This window comes from Pongo pygmaeus, chromosome X (genome assembly GCF_028885625.2).
Source record: "Pongo pygmaeus isolate AG05252 chromosome X, NHGRI_mPonPyg2-v2.0_pri, whole genome shotgun sequence".
NCBI classification, from domain to species: Eukaryota; Metazoa; Chordata; class Mammalia; order Primates; family Hominidae; genus Pongo; species Pongo pygmaeus.
The window spans coordinates 156998189-157007465 of record NC_072396.2 but is presented as its reverse complement, the minus strand read 5'-3'; the positions used below and the strand labels follow the sequence as shown (position 1 = coordinate 157007465).

The 9277-nt window shown below is 49.8% G+C and overlaps 1 pseudogene; it reads left to right on the top strand.

Moving 5' to 3' along the window:
• Positions 1–3816: 3816 nt before the first annotated feature.
• On the top strand, positions 3817–4863 carry LOC129024835 (melanoma-associated antigen 4-like; annotated as a pseudogene).
• Positions 4864–9277: the final 4414 nt, after the last annotated feature.

The window sequence follows — 9277 nt, the reverse complement described above, 5'->3', positions numbered from 1 at the left end:
GCCCTGGACCATCTAGGGGCAAACTTCTCAGTCAGGGCCACCCCCAGCACCCTGCCAACCCTGCCACTTAAGCCACAGGGGACTCTGGAGTCACAGCAGGGCTGCTTAAGAGAGGGCAGGGCTGCTTAAGAGAGGGCAGGGCCCAGGCTCTGCCAGGCATCAACGTCAGGACCCTAAGTTAGGGCTGAAGGCCCCCCAACCCCATTCCCATCCCCCCTCCATCCCCATTTCTATCTACACTCCTAACCCCATCCCCCACAAGAACCCCCATCCTCCCCAGGCCCCACTACTCTCATCCCACCCCACCCCCACCCTCATCTAACCCACCCTCACCCCCTTATCCCTACATTCTGGTAGAATCCGGTTTCTCCCCTGCTTTCAACCCAGGGAATCCCCGGGTGCCCGGATGTGACACCGCTGACTTGGCGTTGGGGGTCAAAGAGAAGAGAAGTTCTCGCTCTGAGTGGCGGCTTGAGATTGGTGGAGGGAAGCGGGCCCAGGCTCTGTGAGGAGGCAAGGTGAGACTCTAAGGGAGGACTCAGGAGGCCCCCACCCCAGATAGAGGGCCCCAAATAATCCAGCACTACTCCTGCTGCCAGCCCTAAACCACCTGGGGGCGGACTTCTCAGTCTGGGCCACCCCCTGCACCCTGCCAACCCCTGTGGCTTAAGCCGCAAGGGACTCTGGAGTCAGAGCTTCGTGTGACCAAGGCAGGGCTGGTTAGGAGAGGGCAGTGCCCAAGCTCTGCCAGGCATCAAAGTCAGGACCCTAAGTGAGGGCTGAGGGCCCCCAACCCCCATTCCCATCCCCCACCCCATCCCCATTTCCATCCCCATCCCCACCTCCATCCCCCACCAGAACCCCTATCCCCCACCAGAAACCCTATCCTGCCCACTCCCCACCAAGTTCATCCCTACCCCCACCATTCCCATCTTCCCCACCCCTGACCCTCCTCCTCACCCTCCCACCCCCCCACACCCTGGCAGAATTCGGTTCTGCTCCTGCTTTCAACCCAGGGAATCCCTGGGTGACCAGATGTGGTGCCACTGTCTTGCACATTTGAGGTCGGAGAGGAGCAAGGGCCTCGCTCTCAGGGGCAGCTGGAGATCAGCTGAAGGCAGCTGGCCCTGGCCCTGTGAGGAGGCAAGGTGAGATGCTGAGGGAGGACTGAGGAGTATCTCACCCCTGGTAGCGGACCCCAAATAATCCAGTGCCGCCTCTCCTGCTGCTAGCTCTGGACCATCCAGGGCAGGACTCCTTAGGCTGGGCCACCCCCAGTCCCCCACCACTTAAGCCGCAGGGGACTCTGGAGACAAAGCTTGGTATGACCAGGGCAGGACTGGTTAGGAGAGGACAGCTCCCAGGCTCTGCCAGGAAAAGATGTCAGGAACCTAAGGGAGAGCTGAGGCTGACCCCACCCCAAACTCCATTCCTGTCCCTACCTCCATCCCCCATCTACACCCCCCATTCCCCCACCCCATCCCTACTGGTAACTCTATCCCACATCCCCCACCCCTATCCTGGCAGAATCCGGTTCTGCCCCTGATTTCAACCCAGGGAAGCCCTAGGTGGCCGGATGTGATGCTGCTGACTTGTGCATTGCGGGTCACAGAGAATTAAGGGCATGGTTTTGAGGAGCCGATTGAGATCAGCAGAAGGGAATGGGCCCAGGCTCTGTGAGGAGGCAAGGTGAGACCCTGAGGAAGGAATGAGGAAGCCCTCACCCAGATAGAGAACCCCAAATAATCCAGCACTGCCTCTGCTGCCAGCCCTGGACCACCCAGGGCAGACTTCTCAGGCTGGACCGTCCCCCCTCCCCACTGCCACTTAAGCCACAGGGGACTCTGGAGTCAGACCTTGGTGTGACCAGGGCAGGGCTGGTCAGGAGAGGGCAGGGGCCAGGCTCTGTCAGGCATCAATGTCAGGACCCTGAGAGAGAATTGAGGGCCCCCACCCCAACCCCTATACCCATCCCTAACCCCATACCCACCCTACTTGCATTCCCAGCCCCATCCCCACACCCTACTCCATCTTTGCAGGATCTGTTTCTTTGCCTGCAGTCAACCCACAGGAGCCCCAGGAATGACAGACAGGCACGCCCATCCTGACGTCCACATCCAGGGCTGAAGGAGGGAAGGGGCTTAGTATCATGAGCAGGGCCTCAGTGGGGGAGTCTCTGCTCCTCAAGCCCTGCTGGGAGTAGAGGGAGGCCTCAGGGAACGCAGGTCCTCAGGATAGGGGGTCCACTCCACCCCTGTCTGAGACTGAGGCACCTCCTCTTTCATCCTCGGGAATCAGAGGGTTGGAGACTCAGGTCAGCAGAGGGTGGGGCCCAACCCTGCCAGGATCAAGGAGAGGAAGAAGAGGGAGGACTCAGGGTACCTTTAAGTCCAGATCAATGGGGACCTTTGCCCTGGGAGGTCCAGTGCACAGTGGCCACCTGTAGCCCATGCCCGCTGATTTTTGCTCAGAGGGGACCAGATCAAGGATAGCCCTATGTGCCAACCTCTTTTGTGCCACAGGAAAGAAGTTGAAGAGCCCTCAGGGTGATGGGGTCTTGCAGTAAAGGGGAGCTATCTGCTCATCTCAGGGGGTTTCAGGTTGAGGAATGGCAGGCCCCATCACGATGAAGAGTAACCCACAGGAGGCCATAGGAACACTCACCCCAGAACCAAAGGGGTCATACCTGGACACCCCATGTGGGGGTGACAGGATGTAGCTCCATCTCATTCCTGTTTTCAGATCTCAGGGAGGTGAGGAACTTGTTCTCCGAGGGTGACTCAGGTCAACACAGGGGTCCCCATCTGGTGGATAGACAGAGTGGTCCCAGGATCTGTCAGTAGTTCCGGTGAGGAACATGAGGGAGGATTGAGGGCACCCTTGGGCCAGAACACAGATGAAGACCTCACGGAAATCTGCCCTGCCCCTGCTATCACTCCAGAGAGCATGGGCAGGGCTGTCTGCTGAAGTACCCCCACTTACCCTGGGATCATTGGTGTCAGTGAGGGGGAGGTCTTTGTCGAGGGGTCTGCACTCAGGTCAGTAGAGAGAGCGTCTTAGGCCCCGCCAGGAGACAAGGTAAGAACCAAGCAGGTTCCTCACCTAGGACACATGAATTCCAATGCATTTCAGCATCTCTTGCTGTCCTTCCCAAGAGGACCTGGGCACGTGTGACCAGATGTGAGTCTCCTCATGTCCTGTTCCCTATCAGGGATGTGAGCTCTTAATCTGAGTTTCTCAGACCAGCAAAAGGGTGGGATCCAGGCCTTGCCAGGAGAAAGGTGAGGGCCCTGTGTGAGCACAGAGGGGACCATTCACCCCAAGAGGGTGGAGACCTCACAGATTCCAGCCTACCCTCCTGTTAGCACTGGGGGCCTGAGGCTGTGCTTGCATTCTGCACCCTGAGGGCCCATGCATTCCTCTTCCAGGAGCTCCAGGAAACAGACACTGAGGCCTTGGTCTGAGGCCGTGCCCTCAGGTCACAGAGCAGAGGAGATGCAGACGTCTAGTGCCAGCAATGAACGTTTGCCTTGAATGCACACTAATGGCCCCCACCGCCCCAGAACACATGGGACTCCAGAGCGCCTGGCCTCACCCTCTCTACCGTCAGTCCTGCAGAATCAGCCTCTGCTTGCTTGTGTACCCTGAGGTGCCCTCTCACTTTTTCCTTCAGGTTCTCAGGGGACAGGCTGACCAGGATCACCAGGAAGCTCCAGAGCATCCCCAGGAGGCCCTAGAGGGGCACCAAAGGAGAAGATCTGTAAGTAAACCTTTGTTAGAGCCTCCAAGGTTCAGTTCTCAGCTGAGGCTTCTCACATGCTGCCTCTCTCTCCAGGCCAGTGGGTCTCCATTGCCCAGCTCCTGCCCACAGTCCTGCCCACACTCCTGCCTGTTGCCGTGACCAGAGTCATCATGTCTCTTGAGCAGAAGAGTCAGCATTGCAAGCCTGAGGAAGGCCTTGACGCCCAAGAAGAGGCCCTGGGCCTGGTGGGTGTGCAGGCTGCCGCTACTGAGGAGCAGGAGGCTGTGTCCTCCTCCTCTCCTCTGGTCCCAGGCACCCTGGAGGAGGTGCCTGCTGCTGGGTCACCAGGTCCTCTCAAGAGTCCTCAGGGAGCCTCCGCCTTCCCCACTGCCATCGATTTCACTCTATGGAGGCAATCCATTAAGGGATCCAGCAACCAAGAAGAGGAGGGGCCAAGCACCTCTCCTGACCCAGAGTCTGTGTTCTGAGCAGCACTCAGTAAGAAGGTGGCTGACTGGATTCATTTTCTGCTCCTCAAGTATTAAGTCAAGGAGCCAGTCACAAAGGCAGAAATGCTGGAGAGTGTCATCAAAAATTACAAGCACTACTTTCCTGTGATCTTCGGCAAAGCCTCCGAGTCCTTGCAGCTGGTCTTTGGCATTGACGTGAAGGAAGTGGACCCCACCAGCAACACCTACACCCTTGTCACCTGCCTGGGACTCCTATGATGGCCTGGTGGTTGATAATAATCAGATCATGCCCAAGAGGGGCCTCCTGATAATCGTCATGGGCATGATCGCAATGGAGGGCAAATGCGTCCCTGAGGAGGAAATCTAGGAGGAGCTGACTGTGATGAAGGTGTATATTGGGAGGGAGCATAGTGTCTGTGGGGAGCCCAGGAAGCTGCTCACCCAAGATTTGGTGCAGGAAAACTACCTGGAGTACCGGCAGGTGCCCGGCAGTGATCCCATATGCTATGAGTTACTGTGGGGTCCAAGGGCACTCGCTGAAACCAGCTACTTGAAAGTACTGGAGCATGTGGTCAGGGTCAATGCAAGAGTTCTCATTTCCTACCCATCCCTGCGTGAAGCAGCTTTGAGAGGGAGGAAGAGGGAGTCTGAGCATGAGTTGCAGCCAGGGCCACTGGGAGGGGGCTGGGCCAGTGCACCTTCCAGGGCTCCGTCCAGTAGTTTCCCCTGCCTTATGTGACATGAGGCCCATTCTTCTCTCTTTGAAGAGAGCAGTCAGCATTCTTAGTATTGGGTTTCTGTTCTATTGGGTGACTTTGAGATTTGTCTTTGTTTCCTTTTGGAATTGTTCAAATGTTCCTTTTAACGGATGGTTGAACGAACTTCAGCATTCAAATTTATGAATGACAGTAGTCACACATAGTGCTGTTTATATAGTTTAGGAGTAAGAGTCTTGTTTTTTATTCAGATTGGGAAATCCATTCCATTTTGTGAATTGGGACATAGTTATAGCAGTGGAATACGTATTCATTTAGAAATGTGAATGAGCAGTAAAATTGATGAGATAAAGAAATTAAAAGATATTTAATTCTTGCCTTATACTCAGTCTATTCGGTAAATTTTTTTTTAAAAAAAATGCATACCTGGATTTCCTTGGCTTCTTTGAGAATGTAAGACAAATTAAATCTGAATAAATAATTCTCCCTGTTCACTGGCTCATTTATTCTCTACGCACTGAGCATTTGCTCTGTGGAAGGCCCTGGGTTAATAGTGGAGATGCTAAGGTAAGCCAGACTCACCCCTACCCACAGGGTAGTAAAGTCTAGGAGCAGCAGTCATATAATTAAGGTGGTGAGATGCCCTCTAAGATGTAGAGAAAAAGTAAGAAAGGGGTGAGGGTGTGGGGCTCCAGGTGAGAGTGGTCCAGAGGTAAATGCCCTGTGTGGGGCTTTTTGGACTTTGGGAAACTGCAGTTTCTTCGGAGGGAGCTGATTCTAATGAATTGGGGGGGGGGGGGCGGTGTCCAGAGCCAGATTCTCAGAGAGTGTGAGAAAAGCTCATAATGCAAAACTGAACAGTTCTCTTTTGATGGTGGATGAACAGAGAGGAGTGGGGCAGGAATGGAAAGTATCTTGTACTTTAGTCCCAGTGCTGTTGAACACAGTGCAAGAGCTAGGTGATGGACACTCATCATCTGAAAGCGTTTCCTGAGAGAGAAGCATAAATCTCCCTGGAAAGGAGACCCAGAAGCCACTGGCCAGGTACTTTTCTGCCTGACTGGGAGAACTAGAGCTGACGCTATTAAAAATGAATTTTAATTAGATTATCTCAAGTGCGGTTTGACCAGTTGTAAGCAAAGTGGTGAAAACATGAATGAAAATAGTGATTTGCATGGAAAAGCATCTGGGAGTGAGGGAAGGAGTTGGTCTCTGACTCAAATTCAAGGAGCTTTGAGCTGCATCTGGCTGGGAAAAACTCCCGCATACTCAAATTTTGAAGTACGTTTTCTAAGAGGTAACCACTTACTGAATTTTATGGATGAAACTTCATTTTTTGTCTAATTATTCCATGTCCTATTGAGCTCTATGTTCTCTGATAAGTCTCGGAGAAGAACGACAACAGCAAAATCCCAGAGTCCTAGGGCCTGGGGTCAAATAATATTAGAAATAACAGGCATCTGCCACTCTTTAAACTCCTAATTTACACTAGGCCCTGAGCCAGGTGCTTCACCTACGTTGCATACACTCCAACTGTCCTACTAGACAGGGCTTATCACATCTGCTTACAGATGAAGAATCAAGGCTCACAGGGCTTGTGAATTGGGACATAATAACAGGGTATTTCTTGGGTATTTCCCAGGATCACGTGGCTAGTAAGGAACAGGGCTGGAACCAGACCCCTGGTGTCAATTCCTTTAGAGCCCATGCAGCTCCCACTCCCCCCAGCCCGAGGTTGACCTCCTGACTGCTACTTTATTTCGTTTCTCAGCACTGCACCATGTCGCTCAGGTGACAAAAAGAAGGACCTTGAGTACAGGATACTAAAAGCAGACCTGGAGGTGACAATGAGAATCAAACACCATTTAGGACTGGTGTATGCTGGGTTCCTGAAGACCTGACTCTGCCCAGATGTGGCCATTTCTGTCCATTCCCAGCACTTTCCGGAATTAAAGTACATTTCCCCTGGTCCCTTCCATATTTTTTGTCTGACTCTGGAACCTGGCCTGCTGGCCAGCTTGTCATTGGTCCCCACAGAACAGCCTAGAATCACCTGTTCTCCTCCGGACAGGGAGCATTTCTTCTCCCTGTAGAAGTCCTCTGGCTGTCCCATCTCTCACCCAGGAAGCCATGTGATATCAACAACCATTTTGATATAAAAATTCACGTGGGACAGTGACTTTTGGACACCTGGGTACCACTCTGGTTATCTTCGACACAGTCTCCAAGTGTTTTCCTAAGGGATTGAGTCGGGTCTGATTTGCCATATTATCTGTTAGTTCTTGGGATATCCACCTGAAGTTACATGAAGTTTGGAACCACCTTGATACTTGAAATCAGACTTTTACAGGGTGTTTTATTTGGAATTCACCTCTGAACACATGCACAGATGAATGGTCAAAAACCAAAGCTTCCCTCATGAATATTAGGTGAGGAAACACTGTGGAAATCCCAGTGGAACAAACATCTACTTACTGAGGCTAAATTCCTAAATCTCTGGAGTCCCCCAGGAGGTGAAACCTAATTCCTTGGAATACATGTCAGCTTTGATGAAAAAGGAATAATTAAGCAGCCTTCTACTGCCTCTTGTCTGTTTAATTGCTCCATGGAAAAATACTGGTTTTCAGTGTGCCTAGAGGCACCTGACAGGTGTTCAGGCATGTGCAGAGTAGCAGAAACTCACAGGTTATGATTTCTATCATGAATCAAATGGAGGAAAAAATTCTCAGCCTAGTTAGTGGGAGCTAAATGATAAGAACTTATGAAAACAAAGAAGGAAATAACAGACACTGAGGTCTACTTGAGAGGGGAGGGTGAGAGGAGGGAAAGAAGCAGAAAAGATAACTATTCGGTGCTGGGCTTAATACCTGGATGACAAAATCTGTATAACAAATCTGTGTCACGTGTTTACCTGTGTAATAAACCTTCACATGTACCCTCAAACCTAAAATAAAAGTTAAAAAAATAAAGGGTGTTGCAAAGATAAGCCTTCCGGCTGAGAACTTCAAGATTCTTGGACAGTTGTGATCCTATATTAGAAAGCATCTGTGACATACTAGACCCTTGAACAAGCTGGAGAACTTCAAGGCAAATTTGGCCTTCTTAGAAACTCCTCCTAGAAATGAGATGGATTGTGTAACACCAAATTACAATAGTTGCTTTTTATTGAGTACTTACTGTGTAACAGTTTATGGGGGAAAGTATATTACTTTCCCACATCTTGTCTTCCTCTCCTGTCTGGACACATGGGAACAGTAAAGTCCACCTGCAGTTAGGAAGAGTAGTGTGACAACCCCTTACCACTGAAACATGAGCAGAAGCATTGTTTGTCACATCCAGGAATTGCGACTGTGCCATTTTCCACTTTCTCCCTCCTTTCAATGGCAAGATGGCAGCTCCAACTTGAGATGATGGAATCACAAAGTGGAAGCAGCATGGATCCCTGGGTCACATGAGAGTGTAGAGCCCCTGGCAAACTGTATCACAACTTATGTATGCATAAAATAAACTTGTGTCATGCCAATCAAATTTCAGCATTTCTCTGATGCATCAGCTAGCAGTTACTTTAACTACCATAGCTACCATTTCTGTTAAGCACAAATATTTTGTATTTCAAAGGTAAGAGTTTGCATATTGTTATTGCAAAAATTATAAAAATGTATATAATTCACAATTTTCCCCTTTACAAAACTCCTCCACAGTTTATCCCTCTCCTTAGAGGTCACCACAATTAATAATCTGGTATGTATTATTTTAAAACGGATTCTAGGCTATTAATTGACAGATAAGCTATAATGATATATTGTTTTTATTTAACACACAAGAATGATAAGTACATATTGATCTGCCACTAGCCTTTGTCACTTCATAAAATCGATATGGGATCTTTCCACAACTGTATATATACATATATAATATATATATATATATCTTTTAAAACTAATTTCTACAATTCTAAAGTAGACACGCACCATAATTAATTAAACTCTTTCTTCCTAATGGACACCGGTTGTTTCCCATTTGCTGTATGATGAATAGAATAAAATCAACATCTTTGAATATGAATTATTGGGCAAACATTAATGTTTTCTTATAAGAAATGTATTAATATGGACATTGGGTGAAAATGAAAAGGGTATAAATAGTTTAGCATTTTATAAATATTTCTAAAATTTCATTGCAAATATGCTGTACCAATTAACATTTTTAAAAAATTAAAAATGATTTGAAATTCTGACACGTGGACAGGAGATTTCTCCTCTCCTTTCAGAAAGATTTGGTCAGAATGAACAAAAGCCTAGGAAGGAGAGAGACAGCAGACCCTCAGCCCGTGAGGGGCATTGGGAGGA